This window comes from Taudactylus pleione, unplaced genomic scaffold (genome assembly GCF_031769625.1).
Source record: "Taudactylus pleione unplaced genomic scaffold, aTauple2 ptg000092l, whole genome shotgun sequence".
NCBI lineage: Eukaryota > Metazoa > Chordata > Amphibia > Anura > Myobatrachidae > Taudactylus > Taudactylus pleione.
Window position 1 is genome coordinate 4334589 of NW_028284494.1, and position 24324 is coordinate 4358912.

A 24324-nucleotide genomic window follows, 5' to 3' on the forward strand; every position below is an offset into this window, starting at 1 on the left:
ACGTTCTGGAGGCTGGTCTCCCTGGAAGAGTTGATAATTCATTTTATGAACATCATCTTCTCCACATTTTGTGGAAGCAACCTCCTACGCCATTCGCTGACAAGGTTCCCGGCTGCACTAAACACTCTTTTGGAGTACACACTGGAGGGGGGGCAACTCAGGTAAAATAGAGCCAGTTTGTACAGGGACCTCCAAATTGCTTCTTTTTCCTGCCAGTACAGGTACGGACTGTCTGACATGCCTACTTGGATGCTGTCACCGATGTAATCCTTTAACAGACAGACGCACGCTTGTCGCTGCTGCTTTGAGGATGCAAGTGCGGCTACAGCCCACACAATTTACAAAGACAGAAAAAAAAAAAGAATATTTTTATTGTTTGTGGAGCGCACTTTGAGGGTTACACCACCCTTTAACAGACAGACGCACGCTTGTCGCTGCTGCTTTGAGGATGCAAGTGCGGCTACAGCCCACACAATTCACAAAGACAGAAAAAAAAAAAAGAATATTTTTATTGTTTGTGGAGCGCACTTTGAGGGTGTCACCACCCTTTAACAGACAGACGCACGCTTGTCGCTGCTGCTTTGAGGATGCAAGTGTGGCTACAGCCCACACAAGTCACAAACACATTAAAAAAATAGTTTTTTATTTTTTGGAGCACTTTGAGAGTTACACCACCCTTTAACAGACAGACGCACGCTTGTCGCTGCTGCTTTGAGGATGCAAGTGCGGCTACAGCCCACACAATTCACAAAGACAGAGAAAAAAGGAACAATACTTTTATTGTTTGTGTAGCACACTTTGAGGGTGTCACCACCCTTTAACAGACAGACGCACGCTTGTCGCTGCTGCTTTAAGGATGCAGGTGCGGCTACAGCCCACACATTTCACAAAGACAGAAAAAAAAAGAACAATATTTTAATTGTTTGTGTAGCACACTTTGAGGGTGTCACCACCCTTTAACAGACAGACGCACGCTTGTCGCTGCTGCTTTAAGGATGCAGGTGCGGCTACAGCCCACACATTTCACAAAGACCGAAAAAAAAAGAACAATATTTTTATTGTTTGTGTAGCACACTTTGAGGGTGTCACCACCCTTTAACAGACAGACGCATGCTTGTTGCTGCTGCTTTGAGGATGCAGGTGGAATCTAGACGGGATTTGGAACCGGGGACACACTACCTCCATCAATTGTCTAAATCCCACTGCACTAATGGCGGATCCCGGACGCACGTCTAACACCAACATAGCAGTCAAGGCCTCAGTTATACGTTTTGCTTCAGGATGACTGCTGTCGTACTTCATCCTCATCGCTAGGGACTGTTGGAGGGTCAATTGTTTAGTAACAGTAGTGATGTTCCTACCTCCTCTCTGGGATGATGAACAACTCCCAGCAGCAGCAATAGCACTAGGAGGAAGTGGTTCTTGATCTTTCCCTATTTTATTTTTATCGGAGAAAGTTTGGTCCTCCATTTATGTTATATTGATATATACGTGCGGCTAAAGCGCACACAAACACAGAAAATATTTTTTTATTTTTGCTGGAGAGTAGTGCACTTTGTGGGTTACACCACCCTTTAAGAAATGAGCCAGCCGCTCTTTACTTATGGGACACAGGCGCACGCTTGGCGCTGCTCCTTTGTTGATGCACATGTGGCTCAGCGCACACAATTCACAAACACAGATAATATTTTTTTTTTTGGTTTGGAGTATGCTTTGGGGGTTACAGCACCCTTTAACGGTCAAGCCAGCCGGCCCTTTACTTATGACACAGGCGCACGCTTGGCTCTACTTTGTTGATGCACGTGCGGCTACTGCGCACACAATTCACAAACACAGAAAATAATTTTTTTTTTGGTTTGGACTGGAGTGTACTTGGGGGGTTACAGCACCCTTTAACGGTCAAGCCAGCCGGCCCTTTACTTATGACACAGGCGCACGCTTGGCACTACTTTGTTGATGCACGTGCGGCTACTGCGCACACAATTCACAAACACAGAAAATTATTTTTTTTTTGGTTTGGACTGGAGTGTACTTTGGGGGTTACAGCACCCTTTAACGGTCAAGCCAGCCGGCCCTTTACTTATGACACAGGCGCACGCTTGGCACTACTTTGTTGATGCACGTGCGGCTACTGCGCACACAATTCACAAACACAGAAAATAATTTTTTTTTTGGTTTGGACTGGAGTGTACTTTGGGGGTTACAGCACCCTTTAACGGTCAAGCCAGCCAGCCCTTTACTTATGACACAGGCGCACGCTTGGCACTACTTTGTTGATGCACGTGCGGCTACTGCGCACACAATTCACAAACACAGAAAATAATTTTTTTTTTGGTTTGGACTGGAGTGTACTTTGGGGGTTACAGCACCCTTTAACGGTCAAGCCAGCCGGCCCTTTACTTATGACACAGGCGCACACTTGGCACTACTTTGTTGATGCACGTGCGGCTACTGCGCACACAATTCACAAACACAGAAAATATATTATTTTTTTAGTACTTGGGGGGAGCACCCCTGATGGACAGAGCACCCCCTGGACAACACTACAGCACCCCTTTAGGACTGGGACACTGCACAGGAATTTGGAGTGGACACAGCCCCTATGGAGAACTGACTGCACAACACAGTCCAGCCAGCCCCTATGGACTTTGAAGTAGTGGACACAGCCCCTATTAACAACAGCAGCACAGCACAACACAGCCAGCCCCTATGGACTTTGAAGTAGTGGACAACAGCAGCACTACACTACACTACACTACACAGCCCAGCCAGCCCTAACTCCCACCCTCCCTCTTCACTGTCCACAGCCGAGTGAGAAAATGGCGCCGACGCGGGTACCTTATATAGGTTCCAAAACCCGCGAGACTCGGAAGGTGGGATGATGACGTTTTGCCTCGATTTCAGATCCGAGTCAGGAGGGAAAAGTCGAGCCTGACTCGGATTGGACTCGGATCGGGGGGGCTCGGGGGGGTTCGGATTTCAGAAATCCGAACCCGCTCACCCCTACTATAAACCTCAAGTATTTGGAGTCCTGCATACCCACTGCATATTTTTCTGGGTCAGCAGTTAAGCTGTTTGTAAATAAGTTCGCTCGTACAGCCTCGACCTTTGGGAGATGGGATTTCCAATCTTGTGTATGGATGATGATATCATGCAAGTAAGCCGAGGTGTATGGGGTCACAAAACCTTATTCATGCCCCACTAGTAAGTAGACAAAGCGCCATGTAACTGTCTGTCCAGGGTAGAGTGAGCGGTCTTGGCTCTAGCTGAGGGAGTAGACTGCTGGCCAGATTCTCAACTAACTCTTCCGTCTGAAGCATGGGATAACTATTAAACCGAAAGACCTAATTTAGTTGCGGAAGTCATTATAGAAATGTATGCTTCTCTCTGTTTTTCACACCAATTCAATAGTGCTGTTCCATTGCTGGTGAAATCTTTTACCATATCCAACTCTAGCCCTTCCTGCAGATTCCCTTTAACTGCCATCTCTCTCACCTCAGGGATACAATAGGGTTTTACCTTAAATACTATTTCAGAAGGGGTGATGATATTGTGATCTGTCAGCGAGGTACACGAACACATCTTAGCTCCATTGTACTATTTCATTGACTTTATGTCTCTGATCTAGCGACAGAGTTGACTGTATTGACACCTTTTCCTGTCCAACTATGGTACTGACCAATTCGGTCCCTTGTGGCCAGGATTTCAGGAGGTTGACATGGAAGGTCTGTTCCTCCTTTCTCCTACCAACCTGTCTGACCCTTTAATTGACTGACCCCACAGCTTTTGTTATTTTTCACCTTGAAAAACTGCATAATGCTATTCTTCACCATTTGTGCAAAGACGCGAATTATAAGATATTGACACACCTTAAATACCCCAAATAGCTTTATTAGGGCTATACGGGGGCATGTACATTGATCCCCAATGTAAGTGCATCTTTTAGGGGGTGTCAGGCTGATTTCCCCAATTCTGACAGCACTTTTCGCCTGTTTTGCATTCGCCGGGTTGCGTTTTCGCGTGGTTTAGAATTGAATACGGCGAATAGTGGGGGCGCGTGTGATAAGTTTCTGCAGCTAAAATACGTGATGTAGGTGAAAAGTCCGGCATGCAAAAAAGTATCACGGGTGCGAAACTAATTGAATACAGCCCTAAGTGGGCACCTATGTCATGGAAGGAATATTTTCCCCAATGTTCATGTTTTTAGATCCAGTGGTTTGGGCTGGGTGTTGATGAGTCAGTGAGTCAAGACATTTGATTTTATATATATATAGATATATACTTAACTAAGCAACACTGATGTTAAAAATGACCCTGTAAAATCATAAGATATTTAGAACGATTAGTCAAACTTTGTGAAACTTCCCGGCTTCCCGTATGCACAATTTCTTGGCTTTCAGTCATTTCAGGTCCATGAAATGTCTCACTTGGGAAGCCGGGGAATCTCACGTTGCTTGCTAATTGTAAGGAAAACTCATTAGTTATTTTTGAAAAACATATTTGGCATTCCCCTACCTCTCACATATATTCTGATGCTTCTCCCTTTTCCAATTGTATGATAAGCATGCTTACTGGATTTTTTTTTTTAATCTAGGGGAACTCTATGGCAGTGTGAAAGGAAGCCAATTTATTTGTGGTTAATGTATTCTCCAAAGAATGATTTACTGCACTGCTTTCCAAAGAACATTTTATTGTTTGTAAATGTTCATTAGGAGGTACTGTATCGCTGCTTTTACAGTTCAGCGTTGTTTTATAGGGCTCCGTGAACATGCTGCCCAGTTTGTTTTTTTTCACAATGGTCAAACATTGCATCAGTGAGAAATTTGGCCAAATACACATGCTGCCAAAATGCATTGATTGTACAAGCACCACACTGAACTAACAGACCACAGTGCAGATACTGACCCCTGCAAATCCAAGCCAAGCACTGACTACTCTGAGATGACAAATCAACAGAGGATGACAATGATGAACTACAGCCGGCCATACATGGTGCGATTAGAAACCTCATGATGTGTTGTACGATTGCACTTGCGATTCTTCCTTCGAAAGTCTCCAAACGATGTGGTCAAATGGTGTACGATTGATCGTTATGATCATACATACATCATAATACATCCTACACAATAGATCGCGATCTTACGGTTTTTCCGTAAGATGTACGATCCAACTATACAACGGCGGGGACGCGCATCGGCATCGCAAACATACCAAAACAACACACGATGTGCACAATTGATTGTTACGATCGATCGAAATCGCACATCGCGCAAAAAATTGCACCGTGTATGGGCCGCTTAACACGTAAGACACCTTTGGCAGCGTTTGAAATGGCAGTTGGTGTGGCTCCCCTATTTGAATTTGGACTGTGCTGCAGAGCCACCTCTGGAGCCGCCACTGCTTACAATTATGGCGGCTACTGTAGATGATGACCAGCTACCTAGCTGACCACACAGTTGGCCATAAATCCTCAGAAATTAAATTGTATATCTAGTTTTCTCACAAAATTATGCATTTTTTCTACCTTTAGATATTTAGGAGGAGATGTACTAATCTTTGGAGAGAGAAAAAGTACCAATCCAATCAGCTTCTTACTGTCATTTTTGCATACACAGCCTGTAAAGTGACAGAAGCTGATTGGTTGGTACTTTATCTCTCTCCATTTTATCACTCTCCGAGGTTTAGTACTTCTCCCCCTTAGGGAGACATTGGGGTTGATAGTGTAGGGGTGTACACGTCCACACAGCTAGGGCCACACCCACACAGAACCGGTCACAGCTCCTTCTCTTCTCAGCCCCTGAACATTTTCAGACCCAGGGCCATGTGGCCCTTAGACTGGCACTGGCACAAGCACACATACTATAGAATAATACTTACATGGAAAGTATATGCTTAGTTATAATCTGTTAGGGGAAGCCATCTTGTCATTGTGCCAACCTCAGGTAATTCAGTGTTGGTTTGTATTTGAAATGGATTTTTTTTTTCACTGCAATATCAGATATTTCCCCATCTATTTCCAAGAAAACTTTCTTCCGGGCAGACTGAAAATAGCAACAAATATTGTAAAGGGTTGAAATTAGTCCTATTAAAATAGGTTTTGTTTAGTAATCTGTCCTCACAATTTGGAGGTAACTGAGATAAACTAATTTTTGTAAACTTTCATATTTGGTCTGCATTGTCCATCTTATTTTTTTTGTTTCTGATTTTTGGATGTGAAGTTTACATTCCTTTTCCATACAATATATGTTGACATTTTAGCTCAGTGATTTGGCATGCAGTGTGCTCTGTATTTAAGTGATGAAAGTTTCATCCATGTGAATAATTAGTTGCAGTCATATTAGTCATTAGACTAGATACATTCATGAGAACCCATAATCACTGGCTTCAAATGTGTGGGAAAAAACTGATGTCAGGTGGCCAAGAGTTATATTTTCACCTGTGCAAAGACGTGTTCTATTCCTGGCTCGCTAATGAGGAGATGCCGGGGCCCAGCCCACTGTTCTTTATAGATGCAACGTTCCCACACTTTGAACATGCAGCAAGTAACGTGCTCATTAATTTCACACATGTCATTTTTCTGAAGCAAAAATTGTCCTTGAGTTTTGCACGTGCAATTGGATTACAATCAGTGGAGGCTCCAGAGGTGGGGCTGCAGCACTGTCCAAGATTCAAATAGGGGAGCTACACCAACTGCCAGTGAGTCCCGGCCTGTGATGTTTGGCAGCATTTGAAAAAACAGTTGGTGTGGCTCCCCTATTTGAATTTTGGACTGCGCTGCAGCCCCACTTCTGTAGCCACCACTGAAATATGTTTCTGGAGCAAGTTGGGTGCATTTGCAAAGGAGAGGCAGCTTCCACAGGCAACGGGGTAAAGTAGGGCAGTGTGAAGGCATTCCTAGTAAAATACAGAGTAGGTACACTGGTGAGCCTTGTTTGGCGGAGTAGAAGTGAGATTTCTGTTTACCGAGTGAGACAGGGGATGATGTGGATTTTAGAATCTTTTCCTCCATAAAGGGCTTCAATTTTGCCATAGCTCAAGGCTGGTGGAGGATGAGTCTCATTCTATACCATTAACGGAACCCATATTGTGGTACTTTAAATAATATTTGTTGTTTATTATGTTGTGGTAATTGGATTATCCCACGCCATAGGCTCTGATGTTTCCTTCTGTTGGTCCGTCTGGCATAAGTGGCATTTGTACCAATTCTTCTCTTTAGTAGTTTCTATCCTTACTATCCCCTTTCATACCACAGCAAAGAGGCAAGGATTTCTTACCAAGACACAGATAATAACCAGACCTGTAGTTTTGCTAAAATAAAGTACTTACTGAAATCTCCACCAATAAGGCTAATGTGGACTTGTTATTCGAAAGGTTGGGGAAAGGTAGAGTGGGTTAGCATAAAATACAATGAACACAGAATTATAACAATCACAGTAACTTGGTAATATCACCATTCACTACTAGAGAATACTAGTGTAAAATAGACATATCACTTTACACTTCCCTAACTCACTTTTATATATATTACAGGTAATATATATATATAAGTATAACCAACAAATAGCAAAGATTTTACAGTATCTCACCTTGGGCCTGATTTATTAACAAGTTTTACCACTAACAATGAGTGCTAAAACTCATTGCATATGATAAATTGTTCTCCAGCCAATCAGCTCCTAACTAATAACAGTTGGGAGCTGATTGGCTAGAGCATTTTTTATCATACACAATCAGTTTTATCACTCATTGTGAGTGATAAAACTTGTCAGGCCCCCAGAGTGGTACTCAGCAGAGGCTAGGCTTCCCCTCGAATAGGCAGACACAGATTGCTCTGGAACAGTGGAGCTTGGTTGTGGCACTACAAATCTCTGCAAGACTTGATCTCTTGCAGCTTGCTTTCACTAGAGCTGATGGCAGCTTAGTCAGAAGCACTTGATAGGCTCTGGAGCACTTGTCTTCAGAAAACATACACTTCGGCCTCTGTTCAATATGGATGTGGCTTGAAAGGCGACAACCATTCCAACCACTACTCCCCACAGATTACAGGAGCGCACAGTCATACCACCGTCTTCCTCTTTTTCATCTGCTGGGCTTTACTTTGCTCCACCACCACACCACAGAATGGGGGGTAAGATGGCCACCTTATTCGCTTTAATCAATTGGGAATATCTCGGCAGTCAAGGCATGTCTACAGCTCTCTGCCAAGGTGTCTCCACCAGTGGTGGCTCCTACCTGTGGTCTTCTGGAGGCCTGCAGCTGTGCTGCCCTCCTGAGCAGCACCGTGTGCAGGAGGAGAGAATATACTGTACATAACAAAAACCAGAGACTTGCACAAGCCACAGCCCTGACAGTAAAGTTCATCGGAAGAACAATAAACAGAGACTTGCACATGCACACAAGCCCCTGACTTCTAGGAACTGCATTGGCTGCAGCTCCTAGAAGCCCATTACAACTGGCAGGTAAACTTGTGCATGCGCACACACACCCCTTCTCCCCTGTGGCTTCTAGGGAGTGCATTGGCTGCAGCCCCTAGAAGCATTAGAGTGGGCAGAAATGCAGAGAGGTGCTTCCCTTGGAAGCACCATCTGCCGATCGCAGTCCAGACTGCCTGTCCAGCATGTGATTAGCAGATAGTGCTTCCAATGGGAAGCTACTACAATCAGTGGGGGCTCACTCGTGATGGGCCCATAGGTAAAATCCGCCACTGGTCTCCACACTTCTCCAACTATGGGGCATATTCAATTAGCCGTGAAAAGTCCCGTCCTTTCCGGCTGCCGGACTTTCCGCCTACATCGTGTGTTTTTGGAGAAAACACTTTTAGTGCGCATGGCCGCTTTTCACCCTATTCAATTCCAAAGGATGAGAAAACTTGGCCCGGCGAAACTCAAACAGGCGAAAAGTGCTGTCAGATATGGGGAAATCAGTCTGACACCACCCAAAAGATGCACTGACATGGGGGATCACTATGGATACCCCGAATAGCCCTGCTGGAGGTATTTGGGGTGCTTAAATGCTCCCAATAGCTGCTATTTAGCGTCTTTGCACAAGTGGTGAAGAATAGCATTTAGCAGTTTTTTGGGGAAAAAATAAGTAGTCCCAGCAAGTATGGGGTACATGAAAATGGGTGCAAGCATGGTTAAAAATGGCTAAAATGAGGTTTTAAAAAACGTAAAAAAACGCACCTTCAGCAAGCACCTGCAATAAAAAAAACACCTGGGGTATACTTGGGGAACCCCCCGAAGTCTATTTCGCTAGTTTTTAAGTTCGTCCCCCAACTTTGGACTTTTTCACCACCAAATCGAAAGTACTTTTTTGGGGTGATCTAAAGTATTTTTTTAAACTTTTTTTGACGCAGTTTACCTTTGGGGGACTGTCCCAAGGCTGCAGGGGTGTTCCCGCAACTTTACACCCCAAACCCCCAATTCTGCACTTTTTTTCACCTGCATTCACAGGTGCATCTTTTCCGCTGGTTAAAAGGCACAGACTTTAAGTACCTGCGAAAAGTCTTTGAAATTGAATATGGGGATAAGTTTTTGCCTGGTGAAATGACGTCATCGGCGGAAACGTTTCGCCGAAAACGGCTTTTCGCAGCTAATTGAATAAGGCCCTGTATCTCAAAGGCTGTGTGGGTAATGTTTGTGTCTTGATACCGGCTCCTCCAAAAAACGAATACAAACCTTGGTACCAGCATATCACTCCACATTGCTGCCCATACCATTCTCTCAACTAGACTTCTCCTTTTATTCTCCTCCTCAGCGACCTGACTTCTCCTCACCTCTAGTGCACTGTGCAGACACCTGACCTTTTCTTCCTTATAGAGCATGCTGGGAAATGTAGTCTCAATTATTGGCACAATGACCCGCAGCTCCCAGAAGTCACTAGGGGCATCAGCAGAAGTGATGCCTTCATGTTTGCGGGGTATCACAATACTACATTTCTATGTTTCACTGTGACCAAGAAGCGTATATTCCATGTGCACTGACCAATGCGGTAAAACATTCCACAGGTAAAATTTGTATTCTGGAATAAACACAGTGCTCATGTTTCCCACAGTATTATTATTATATGCCAGATAGGGGTCCACATGGAGCAGTATGTTAGTATAAATGGTGGACTACTGCAGTTTTATACCAGGGTACCACTTATAAGTCAGTGCGCCTTTAAAGATTTGTCTGCCTCTCAGACACCAATTAATTTTTCATTTGAATTTACAGTATGTCAATTAATCACTTTACATGAATTATTGTGCAATACATTTTGGGATATAAAATCCATTGTGTAATCTCAACAGGTTCTGATGTATTGAAAAGTTGAGTCTAAATTGGGAGTGACAGGATGAATGATGGGCGTATCCTGTGGGGTGTGGCCTCTTTTCTACTTATTTTTTGGAATGTTAGTAGTTATGCCATTGGGAATGTGTGTTAAAAATTGTGCAATGAACAGTGTAGCAAAGGTACTTTATCTATAGGGAATCAATAATCTGTATTTTTTTTTTTCGTTTAGTCTACATAATGAAAACTAATGTCTAATTGGTTGCTATTGATTACAGAATTGTTTGTGCATAAGTAGTTACCAGTGGTCAAGTTTTCAAAAAGTTGTATAACTCTAATTCATCAATTTTGGATTGCTTTACTTTTACTTGCATACAAAGAAAATGGGAAGCTATACAGAATATATGATGTCAGTCATTATATGCAACAATATAAACATACTGACCTACTGTCCTATTCCATGCGGGAGATTCCCAGCAGAGCAGGTGACACCCCGAATCCTGCTTCATTTTTAATTGGTCCAGGTCATTATTACACAATTCAATGTAAATGTGTCATCATGCCCCTTTTCCCTTGGATATCCCCTCCAGACAAGTATGAACAATGCTGTAACAGGGCTGCATTGCACCCTGTGCCATCCCCGTCCCCTATGCACATGATGTTATGATGTTGTGCAGAGGGGGTGGGGCACAAGACACCCAGAAATGCAGTTCTGCTCGGAGCATTCTAAGGATGCTCTGAGCAGCTATACAGAGGGCATGATGCATGCCAGGAGTCAGAGCCAAGGTTTATATTTTTGGTAAACGTATATAAATTAAGGGTGAGCGGGTTCGGATTTCTGAAATCCGAACCCCCCCGAGCCCCCCCGATCCAAGTCCGATCCGAGTCAGGCTCGACTTTTCCCGCCTGACTCGGATCTGAAATCGAGGCAAAACGTCATCATCCCGCCTTCCGAGTCTCGCGGGTTTTGGATCCTATATAAGGTACCCGCGTCGGCGCCATTTTCTCACTCGGCTGTGGACAGTGAAGAGGGAGGGTGGGAGTTAGGGCTGTGTAGTGTAGTGTAGTGTAGTGTAGTGTAGTGCTGCTGTTGTCCACTACTTCAAAGTCCATAGGGGCTGGCTGTGTTGTGCTGTGCTGCTGTTGTTAATAGGGGCTGTGTCCACTACTTCAAAGTCCATAGGGGCTGGCTGGACTGTGTTGTGCAGTCAGTTCTCCATAGGGGCTGTGTCCACTCCAAAGTCCTGTGCAGTGTCCCAGTCCTAAAGGAGTGCTGTAGTGTTGTCCAGGGGGTGCTCTGTCCATCAGGGGTGCTCCCCCCAAGTGCTAAAAAAATAATATATTTTCTGTGTTTGTGAATTGTGTGCGCAGTAGCCGCACGTGCATCAACAAAGTAGTGCCAAGCGTGCGCCTGTGTCATAAGTAAAGGGCCGGCTGGCTTGACCGTTAAAGGGTGCTGTAACCCCCGAAAGTACACTCCAGTCCAAACCAAAAAAAAATTATTTTCTGTGTTTGTGAATTGTGTGCGCAGTAGCCGCACGTGCATCAACAAAGTAGTGCCAAGCGTGCGCCTGTGTCATAAGTAAAGGGCCGGCTGGCTTGACCGTTAAGGGTGCTGTAACCCCCGAAAGTACACTCCAGTCCAAACCAAAAAAAAAATTATTTTCTGTGTTTGTGAATTGTGTGCGCAGTAGCCGCACGTGCATCAACAAAGTAGTGCCAAGCGTGCGCCTGTGTCATAAGTAAAGGGCCGGCTGGCTTGACCGTTAAGGGTGCTGTAACCCCCGAAAGTACACTCCAGTCCAAACCAAAAAAAAAATTATTTTCTGTGTTTGTGAATTGTGTGCGCAGTAGCCGCACGTGCATCAACAAAGTAGTGCCAAGCGTGCGCCTGTGTCATAAGTAAAGGGCCGGCTGGCTTGACCGTTAAAGGGTGCTGTAACCCCCAAAGTACACTCCAGTCCAAACCAAAAAAAAAATTATTTTCTGTGTTTGTGAATTGTGTGCGCAGTAGCCGCACGTGCATCAACAAAGTAGTGCCAAGCGTGCGCCTGTGTCATAAGTAAAGGGCCGGCTGGCTTGACCGTTAAAGGGTGCTGTAACCCCCGAAAGTACACTCCAGTCCAAACCAAAAAAAAAATTATTTTCTGTGTTTGTGAATTGTGTGCGCAGTAGCCGCACGTGCATCAACAAAGTAGTGCCAAGCGTGCGCCTGTGTCATAAGTAAAGGGCCGGCTGGCTTGACCGTTAAAGGGTTCTGTAACCCCCAAAGTACACTCCAAACCAAAAAAATATATATTTTCTGTGTTTGTGACTTGTGTGCACTGTGGCTGCACGTGCATCAACAAAGGAGCAGCGCCAAGCGTGCGCCTGTGTCCCATAAGTAAAGAGCCGGCTGGCTCATTTCTTAAATGGTGGTGTAACCCACAAAGTGCACTACTCTCCAGCAAAAATAAAAAAATATTTTCTGTGTTTGTGTGCGCTTTAGCCGCACGTATATATATCAATATAACATAAATGGAGGACCAAACTTTCTCTGATAAAAATAAAATAGTGAAAGATCAAGAACCACTTCCTACTAGTGCTGTTGCTGCTGCTGGGAGTTGTTCATCATCCCAGAGAGGAAGTAGGAACATCACTACTTTTACTAAACAATTGACCCTCCAACAGTCCCTAGCGATGAGGATGAAGTACGACAGCAGTCATCCTGAAGCAAAACGTATAACTGAGGCCTTGACTGCTATGTTGGTGTTAGACGTGCGTCCGGTATCCGAAATTAGTGCAGTGGGATTTAGACAATTGATGGAGGTAGTGTGTCCTCGGTTCCAAATCCCGTCTAGATTCCACCTGCATCCTCAAAGCAGCAGCGACAAGCGTGCGTCTGTCTGTTAAAGGGTGGTGACACCCTCAAAGTGTGCTACACAAACAATTAAAATATTGTTCTTTTTTTTTCTGTCTTTGTGAAATGTGTGGGCTGTAGCCGCACCTGCATCCTTAAAGCAGCAGCGACAAGCGTGCGTCTGTCTGTTAAAGGGTGGTGACACCCTCAAAGTGTGCTACACAAACAATTAAAATATTGTTCTTTTTTTTTCTGTCTTTGTGAATTGTGTGGGCTGTAGCCGCACTTGCATCCTCAAAGCAGCAGCGACAAGCGTGCGTCTGTCTGTTAAAGGGTGTTGTAACTCTCAAAGTGCTCCAAAAAATCAAAAATTTTTTTTTAATGTGTTTGTGACTTGTGTGCGATGTAGCCACACTTGCATCCTCAAAGCAGCAGCGACAAGCGTGCGTCTGTCTGTTAAAGGGTGGTGACACCCTCAAAGTGTGCTACACAAACAATAAAAATATTCTTCTTCTTTTTTCTGTCTTTGTGAATTGTGTGGGCTGTAGCCGCACCTGCATCCTTAAAGCAGCAGCGACAAGCGTGCGTCTGTCTGTTAAAGGGTGGTGTAACTCACGAAGTGCTCCAAAAAATAAAAAACTATTTTTTATATGTGTTTGTGACTTGTGTGCGATGTAGCCGCACTTGCATCCTCAAAGCAGCAGCGACAAGCGTGCGTCTGTCTGTTAAAGGGTGGTGACACCCTCAAAGTGTGCTACACAAACAATAAAAATATTCTTCTTTTTTCTGTCTTTGTGAATTGTGTGGGCTGTAGCCGCACCTGCATCCTTAAAGCAGCAGCGACAAGCGTGCGTCTGTCTGTTAAAGGGTGGTGACACCCTCAAAGTGTGCTACACAAACAATTAAAATATTGTTCTTTTTTTTTCGGTCTTTGTGAAATGTGTGGGCTGTAGCCGCACCTGCATCCTTAAAGCAGCAGCGACAAGCGTGCGTCTGTCTGTTAAAGGGTGGTGACACCCTCAAAGTGTGCTACACAAACAATTAAAATATTCTTCTTCTTTTTTCTGTCTTTGTGAATTGTGTGGGCTGTAGCCGCACTTGCATCCTCAAAGCAGCAGCGACAAGCGTGCGTCTGTCTGTTAGAGGGTGGTGTAACCCTCAAAGTGTGCTCCACAAACAATAAAAATATTCTTTTTTTTTTTCTGTCTTTGTGAATTGTGTGGGCTGTAGCCGCACTTGAATCCTCAAAGCAGCAGCGACAAGCGTGCGTCTGTCTGTTAAAGGATTACATCGGTGACAGCATCCAAGTAGGCATGTCAGACAGTCCGTACCTGTACTGGCAGGAAAAAGAAGCAATTTGGAGGTCCCTGTACAAACTGGCTCTATTTTACCTGAGTTGCCCCCCCTCCAGTGTGTACTCCGAAAGAGTGTTTAGTGCAGCCGGGAACCTTGTTAGCGAAAGGCGTAGGAGGTTGCTTCCACAAAATGTGGAGAAGATGATGTTCATAAAATGAATGATCAACTCTTCCAGGGAGACCAGCCTCCAGAACGTACAGAGGGACCTGTGGTTCCAGCAGGGACGAATTAATACTCTGTGAGGATGAGGATGTACATAACACTGAAGAGGGTGAGGAATCTGTGGATGAGGAGGATGAGGACGACTTCTTGCCTCCGTAGAGCCAGTTTGTGCAGGGACAGATTAATTGCCAGCTTGTTTTGTGGGGGCCCAAACGAACCAATCATTTCAGCCACAGTTGTGTGGCAGACCCTGGCGCTGAAATGATTGGTTTGTTAAAGTGTGCATGTCCTGTTTATACAACATAAGGGTGGGTGGGAGGGCCCAAGGACAATTCCATCTTGCACCTCTTTTTTTTCTTTGCATTATGTACAGTTTGGGGCCTAGTTTTTCAATGCCATCCTGTCTGCCACTGCAGTTTCACGCCTAGATGGGTCACGTGTTTGTGCCGCCCACTCGTGTCGCTTAGCATAGTCATCCAGCTACCTCGGTGCAACCTTTTGGACATAAAAACACTATTGTGAGGTGTGAGGTATTCAGAATAGACTGGAAATGAGTGGAAATTAAGGTTATTGAGGTTAATAATAGCATAGGAGCAGAAAAACCTACAAATTCTGTGATTTTAGCTGTTTTTATGCTTTTTTTCAAAAAAATACAGATCCAAAACACAAAACCCAGAACCCAAAACACGGAAGGGTGGTTTTGGCAAAACCAATCCAGATCCAAAACACGAAGAAAGATCCAGATCCAAAACCAAAACACAAAACACGAAAAGTGGCCGGTGCACACCCCTAATATAAATTTTTGTGCTCTTTAATGCGATAAACAATATTGTACACAGATAAAGTTAAAGCACTATGGGGCCTATTTATCAGAGGAGCGGTGCGTGCTCCCCCTCCCACAGCCAGTCATCGGATGGGCATCGGAAAGCTGCATCCCATGGCTGAAAACCATCAAATTCACGGTATTCTATGGAAAATGTACTTCCATCGAATCGGAAATATCAATGGTTAATAACCATCGGCTTCCGATATCCATCCCTAGTCAGGGTGCTTTTATCCAATTCTAAATCGGGCAGGGAGGAGCACCTTGCTAAACCATGCTAGCTTTAGGTACGCATCCTGTGTGTACAGTGCATCCGGAAAGTATTCACAGCGCGTCACTTTTTCCACATTTTGTTATGTTACAGCCTTATTTCAAAATGGAATAAATTAATTTTTCTCCTCAAAATTCTACACACAATACCCCATAATGACAATGTGTAGAAAGTTTTTTGAGATTTTTGCAAATTTAATTAAAAAAAAACACTAAGCAATCACATGCACATAAGTATTCACATCCTTTGCCATGAAGCTCAAAATTGAGCTCAGGTGCATCCTCTTTCCACTGATCATCCTTGAGATGTTCCTACAGCTTAATTGGAGTCCACCTATGGTAAATTCAGTTGATTGGACATGATTTTGAAAGGCATACACCTGTCTATATAAGGTCCTACACTTGACATTGCATGTCAGAGCACAAACCAAGCATGAAGTCCAAGGAATTGTCTGTAGACCACCGAGACAGGATTGTATCGAGGCACAAATCTGGGGAAGGGTACAGAAAAATATCTGCTGCTTTGAAGGTCCCAATGAGCATAGTGGCCTGCACCATCTGTAAATGGAAGAAGTTCGGAACCACCAGGACTCGGAGGAGAAGGGCCCCAGTCAGGTAGGTGACCAAGAACCCGATGGTCACTCTGTCAGAGCTACAGCATTCCTCTGTGAAGAGAGGAGAACCTTCCAGAAGGACAACCATCTCTGCAGCAATCCACCAATCAGGCCTGTATGGTAGAGTGGCCAGACAGAAGCCACTCCTTAGTAAATAGCACATGGCAGCCCGCCTGGAGTTTGCCAAAATGCACCTGAAGGACTTTCAGACCATGAGAGATGAAGATTGAACTCTTTGGCGCGACTGCCAGGCATTATGTTTGGAGGAAACCAGGCACCGCTCATCACCGGCCAATACCATCCCTACAGTGAAGCATGGTGGTGGCAGCATCATGCTGTGGGGATGTTTTTCAGCTGCAGGAACTGGGGGACTAGTCAGGATAGAGGGAAAGATGAATGCAGCAATGTACAGAGACATCCTGGATGAAAATCTGCTCCAGAGCGTTCTTGACTTTAGACTGGGGCGACGGTTCAGCTTTCATCAGGACAACGACCCTAAGCACACAGCCAAGATATCAAATGAGTGGCTTCAGGACAACTCTGTGAATGTCCTTGAGTGGCCCAGCCAGAGCCCAGACTTGAATCCGATTGAATATCTCTGGAGAGATCTGAAAATGGCTGTGCACCGACGCTTCCCATCCAACCTGATGGAGATTGAGAGGTGCTGCAAGGAGGAATGGGCTAAACTGCCCAAAGATAGGTGTGCCAAGCTTGTGGCATCATATTCAAAAAGACTTAAGGCTGTAATTGCTGCCAAAAGTACATCAACAAAGTATTGAGCAAAGGCTGTGTATAGTTATGTACATGTGATTTCTTAGGTTTTTTTTTTTATTAAATTTGCAAAAATCTCAAAAAAACTTTTGACACATTGTCATTATGGGGTATTGTGTGTAGAATTTTGAGGAGAAAAATGAATTTATTCTATTTTGGAATAAGGCTGTAACAAAATGTGGAAAAAGTGACATGCTGTAAATACTTTCCGGATGCACTGTAAATCTATTAAACACTATTGTATACTGTACTCAGAGTACCCAGTACAACCCATTCACCCATCCTGTCAGCACCCAATAACTCATTTAGCAATCCTTACCTTCCCCCACCCATCATTCATTTCCCTCAAGAATCCATAAATCAAATAACCCCCTATTAAATGATTCCCTCAAGAACCCATCAATCCCCCCCTTTTTTGAATCGCGGCGCCCTAGAGTATCAGCATTTTTACCACGGCACCCCTGAGCCAAAAGTTTCTTATTCAGAAATTCAGAAAAAATTAAATGAAGTAAATTGTGCTTCTATGTCAACTTTAGGTTCAGTTATGTGGTGGTTGACAGGGCTGCACTTCATTTTGTCCACATATTCTTTGATTGGCAGCCATTAGCAACTGTTTTGCCTATCACACTGAATAAAATTCATTTTATTTGGTACTGGACCACCAACCCAAGGCACCCCTGCAAGTGCCCTGAGGCACCCCAGGGTGCCATGGCACACAGTTTGGGAACCACTGCAATAACATATTCCTCTCCATCCCATTATCATTTAACCCTACCAGCATCCATTAACACTTTCATCCACCCTACCAGCTCCCATAAAGATCTCCCCACACAGAACCCATCAATCTATTTATCCATTACCACCCCCACTTTGCACCTAATAACTTCCCCCCACCCAACACTGATTAACCCATTCATTTCACACACTCCCCAGCACCCATTAACATGCATTCAGTATGATTCACCGACGGCCGCATGGCCGGCGGTTCAAATCCTGGCAGCGGCAGCCCGACAGAGGAGAAAATCCGGATCGTCCTAGAGGTAAGTATGAACTAACCTAATTTTACCCCCTAACCCTCCTTTAGGGTGCCTAACCCCGAGGTTAGGAGGAGAGGACCTGAGGCAAGGACCCAATTAGAGGTAAGGGGTGGTCATCACACTGCCTGCATGTTCCATGTCACTGAAAGCAGATACGTAACAGCCAGAAGGTTATTCTAATAAGCCTACAAACCTCTCCCCTTACCCCTCAACATCGCACTGCACTGCACTCTCTGCAGTCAGTAACATGGAGCATTCAGGCAGCATGGATGCCACTCCTTCCTTCTCTCAAGTGTTATCCTCCTGCTCGGATTCCCAGCCTGTTATAGGGACGGACATCAGAAGCCCGGCAAATATTTGCCGGGCTTCCGACATCAAATCCAGCGATGTGATGGCAACTAGCCATCGCATCGCAACCATCAAATAGTATAACCATCGCGATGGTTATACTAGCCGTTGAAAAGGGGGTGGAGCCTCTGTGAAAGGGGCGGCGCCTCACAGCTTCCCCCGTCCACGTCACTGAGGGGACGTGCCCAGCACTCTCGGAGTTGCTGGGCTGCCCCCAGGCTCCTCTTACACTGGGAATAGATGCAGACCCTCCAACATGACCCATTCCATCTAGTACAAATTGCTCTGGTCCTGGACTTCCCACCTAATTTAAGATTGCAGCCACCTGTGGTGAAACACCTGTCTCATCTATTAACTAGCTCAACACATGTGTCTACAATCATTAATTAGGTGGGAAGTCCAGGAGCAGAGCAATTTGTACCGGATGGAAGGGGTCATGTTGGAGGGTAGGTAGAGGATGTGTGCATGCACACGGCATCTATTCTCCTGACGCTCACCCACTGCTCTGCTATGCAAGCTTTTGCCCTTCTACTCCACGGGAGGTTTCTGTCCTCCCGGAGCTCGCATTAGGACCCTTCGTTACAGTTTGACAGGTGCACCGCCAGGTGTACTCTGCTATGCAGAGCAACGGAGTGTGCTCCCCCCACAGCCAGCCATCGGATGGGCATCGGAAAGCTGCATCTGATGGCTAGCAACCATTGAATTCCCAGTATTCGATGGAAAAAGTACTTCCATCGAATCGGAAACATCGATGGTTGCTAACCATCGGTTTCTGTTGACCCTCCCTAGTCTGTTTCAGAGAGAGCCAGCGCCCTTCTCAGTGTGGCACCTTACTCGGCCAGGTACCTGGCAAAATGGTAGGGTCGGCCCTGCCTGGTGTGTCCTAAGGATGTATTGGCAATACTCCATCCTGGCACCCGGCAAGCCAGAAACAAGGACCACAGAGCCCTGTACTCATGTTGAACACATGCGCAGGACCCGTTCTGCGCATGTGAATTCAGGCAGAGGCATTTTCAGCGTGGTGTTCCCAGAAACGGGGACGCGTCACCCCCGTTTTCCGGGAGTGGCAAGGCCAGGATCTGCGTCCACGGACGCAGTTTCCTGGCCTCGCAAGCCACCCAGATTGCATAAGCTGAGGCTTACTCTGCTGCCTGGTGCCATCCACCATTCCGACCGTTGGTTGTGATGGTTATCCCGGCCTGGGACCTCAGTCGCAGTGCTGGAATCGCAAATGCAGCAGGGGATGTTAGACAGCTCTTGCTGCATTTGCATATTTGTAAGGATGGAATTGGAAAGCTGCTTGTGTGTGGTTCTGCAATTCTGTCCTGTGCTGAATCAGCCCCTCTGTGTGGTCTGTATGGTGGCACCCCTTGCACATCCCTAGTTACCATCCTGACTATGAGGATGCTCTTGTTTACTGAAAGATTTGGCTACTTAAGATTTCACTAAAAAGAATATTGTCTTAACCAGAAAGCTGCTATTTTGTTCTATAGGGAAAAAAATTGTGGGCATGAAAAGTATTAATGATAAACACTTGCAGCCACATATGACATCATTGCATTTTTTGTTGATTTTTCTATGTTTAATAATATTTTTATTACATTAAATGGACTTATGAAGCTCACTTTAGCCATTCTGTAATATGCCTGCCCATCATACCAAAAGTGGAGGTGTTGCCCACAGTGACCAATCATATTGTAGCTGTCATTTCTCCTTTGCATTCTAAAAAATAATAGACAGAATCTGTCTGTTTTATGGTGCATACACACGATCAGATTTTTTCTTCAGATATGGACTATAACGATTTAAAAATCGTTCAGTCGTTCATATCTGAAGGAAAATCGTTCATATCTGACATGCCTGAACGATGGACGATCAACGATGCGCGTTCCCGTTTGTCAGATAACGATATCTGACATCTGATGGGTTTGCAGTCAGACTTGGACGATTCCATTCATTTTAATGCAGTCAAAAATCGTTCAATCGTTCAAATCGTTCAAATCGTTTAGTCGTTCATCTGACAAATCTGACAAGTCTGACAAATCTGACCGTGTGTACGCTCCATTAGTTAGTAAATCTACCCACTTGACTCAGTGGACAGCCATATAAATGGCATTATTAAGAATTCTGTTCTCTGTAATTCACTTTATTTTCAAATTGTCTTTAGGGACGGAAGTAGCTTACAGCTCACCGTAATACTCCCCATTATTCCAGCGACGTAAATCAAGGGGTACTTTTTTAAATTGTTGGCTTAGGATATATGCAATGCAAATAGATAAATAAAAAACTTAGAGAACGCAGACTACAAGATCAGAATGTACAGTATAAAACTGCATGCTACAATAATCTACAATGAAAAAATCAAGGTGTGCATGCATGTTGGCACGTCTGACTCTGATCTGATAGGGTCTTACACATCACTACCAAAAATAATACAAGTCTTTTATTTTTGCACAAGTGAACGTGCTTTGGAGTAAGGGATATTCTTATTTGGGGGAAGTGGAAATTCCTCCCAACAAACTGGCTAAAATGACAATGTTGTTCTTCCTGTTGTGCTAAATAAAGCTCTCGCTGAATTTTTCATGCTTCCTTTTTCAGGGGAATAAACATTTCCCAGGCCTGCAGGGCAGAGTCATTTTCCCAGCTTCCACGCACACTAGGAACACTGCTCACCTAATAATCAAGGCAATATTCTACCTGTGTTTAGACTCGGCATCTAACCCATCATATCTCGCTCATTGCAAAAGTCACATCCTGTTTAAACACGTGTGGTATCTCCCATTCACATCAAGATATGCAGCAACACCCCATTGTAAACAACGACTATCTAAAAGTAAATTTTACATCAGATCAGTGCTTGGCTGGTCTGAGAAAACAAGTAGTTTAATTAGAGGAGTCAGGTCTGGATTTGTGGAAAGGCCTCAGGCAACGGTGGTTTTGGGGATTATTATGCTTTTTTCAAGGTCTGTTGCAGGTGTAGGTGCCAAGCTCCAAGTGCTCACTTTCAGGGTCTCATCAACCATTAGGCTGATTAGGGTGCAGCCTAGGGCTCCAGGACTTGGGGGAATGCCTCACAGTCGGCAGCCAGGGAATAAAATGTAGACCTAATTCATTCCAAGTTGGTAGCAGCCGCACAGTTTAATTAAAGCTTGTTAGTTGTCCAGCTATCCCAAGAAGGTGTTAAAGGAAATGTTTTTGCAGTGACTACCTTATAGCTGTGCCTCTGTGACCATATAACTAGAGCCATTCTACTACCTGAGTAGCCTGAAGAGCTTCATACAATTATCTGTAGAGTCTTCCTCACATTCTCCAAAAGCCAAAGTTTCCTTTACACTCACGTTAGTGTTAAAAGTTTCAGAAGCTCCACGTATGTAGCACGTAGGGGGATCATGAGAAACTTGGTGCCACATTTTTGACACTATGATATTTTTATTATTGTATCCTACTTTTTTGCCGTTGTAATGCTGCTAAAAATATAATTTACCAGTACTGGGTTTTTTTACACAACAAGTGTAATTAATGAATCGGTATCCTAGTATTAGTTACCTATTTGCTGTCCCGACATCCTGAATTACACAACTTTTTTAAACAACAATTGTTTCCAGACTTTTTTCTTTGCAAGGTTAAATTAATTATTCATTCAGATTACAATATCTGACCTATTAAGTAGTTTATTTGGTTACCCTGTCTTCCTGTGGACTGGTTACAAAATAATGTATTTCTGTTTTTACCTTTTCATCCAAAGAAAGTTAATATTGCCTTGAATGACTTTGATACTGTTGTTCTAACATCAGTGCCAAAACCACAGCTAGTAGACATAAGGGTAGATGCACTCAAGAGTGAAGACATCACCGTGACTAATGAGTGTGAGACTTAAACACTTAGGAAAGCAAAAATACAGAAAATGTTTGCATGCGTTAACAAGTAACTTCTTTCCTTAAAGGTGTCTGTAACTTTAATGTACTGGATACAATTGCATCTGTGCTAGAGTTTACTTTGCCTGTGCAGTACTTTCAAGAAAATGGTGCCTGTGCCAAATGTAAGCAATGAGATCAGAAATGGGTTAGCTGGTATACTCCAAGATCCCATAAATCCTTCAAAAGGGCCACACAATACCCTTCATTTTAAGTAAGAACAAATATCTCAAAATATACCTTGGCACACCCACATTACTAATCCCCAAATACACCTATATGCTGGTCACTTGATCTAACTTTCAATCACATGCCACCCAAACCTCCCCACTAACCCCCAACATGCTATATGAGGTATTACAACTGATGATGTGCATCGTACTATTGAACATTTGCATGTCATTACACAGGTAGACCACAAATTCCCAGCAGCCTCTGCGGCTGCTCCAGAGGTCAGTACATCACATGAGCAGTGCCAGGTGGTAAGGCAGGTGACAGTTGGAAACGAGTGGCAGTTGGTTGGGACAGAAGAGGTCAAGGATATAATAGAGAGCAGGCACTGACTGTCAGGAGTCTGTCCAGAAGAAACTGCTGAGAGGAGAATCCTGTGCTGCTTAGGTGCCCCAAGTGCCGGCTGTGAGGAAGCCACATTTCAGAGACCAGGGCTGCTTGAGACGGAACTGCTTGAGGTACTGATCGGGTGGTGCTGAGGATCAAGGCTTGAGGTACTGATCGGGTGGTGCTGAGGATCAAGGCTTGAGGTACTGATCGGGTGGTGCTGAGGATCAAGGCTTGAGGTACTGATCGGGTGGTGCTGAGGATCAAGGCTTGAGGTACTGATCGGGTGGTGCTGAGGATCAAGGCAGGGCCTCTGTCCATGTCAGTCAGAGCCAAAGATGGACCAAAGAGAGCTGCTGAGTGACAGGTAGTGCTGGGAGGAGGTGCAGGGGCTGGTGAAGAGTCATACTACCTTCAATACCCAACCCCACTGAGAGGAATCCGATTGCAGCACCTGAGGTGAGGTCAGGAGTGGACTCAAACACAGTCATCTGGAACAGGTCTGTGAAGTCTTAAATACAACTCTACACCTCAGAGAGGCACTCATTACCACAGAGCTAATATACTGTCATAGGAACACCAGTTGTAAAGGACAGCTCAGCTTTAAGCTTAATTGAATAATAAATAGATGTATTCTGACTTCCACTAAATATAGTTGCAAATCCTTAAAGGCACTTAAGGGCATATTCAATTAGACGCAAAAAGATCAGTACTTTTCACATGCTGGACTTTTCGCAGACAACGCTGGTTTTCCATGTGAGAAAATATAGCGCTCGTCCCTGCTTATCCCCATATTCAATTACAAATAAGCAAAATCGGAACCCGGCGAATTCGAAACCAGCGAAAAGTCCTGTCAGATTTGGGGAAATCAGCCTGACACCCCCCAAAAGATGCACTGACATTGGGGATCACTCTAGAGCCTGCTGAAGGTATTTGGGGTACTTAAATGCTCTTAATAGCTGCTAATTAGCGTCTTTGCACAAGTGGTGAAGAATAGCATTTAGCTGTTTTTTTGGCTGAAAAGAAATAGTTCCAGCAAATATAGGGTACATGAAAATGGGTGCTAGCATATTTTGAAGTTGCTAAAGTGAAGTTTTAAAAAACTTTAAAAAATCCACCTGCTGCAAGCACCTGCAATCTTAAAAACACCTGGAGTCTATTTCGCTAGTTTATAAGTTTGTCCCCCAACTTTGTACTTTTTCGCCCCCTTTTTCAATGTAAATTTTTGGGGTGTTCTTAAGTTTTTTTAAAACTTTTTTTGACACAGTTTACCTTTGGGTGGCTGTCCCAAGGGTGCAGGGTGGTTCTCTCAAGTTTGCACCCCAAAACCCCAATTCTGCACTTTTTTCGACAGCTTTCAT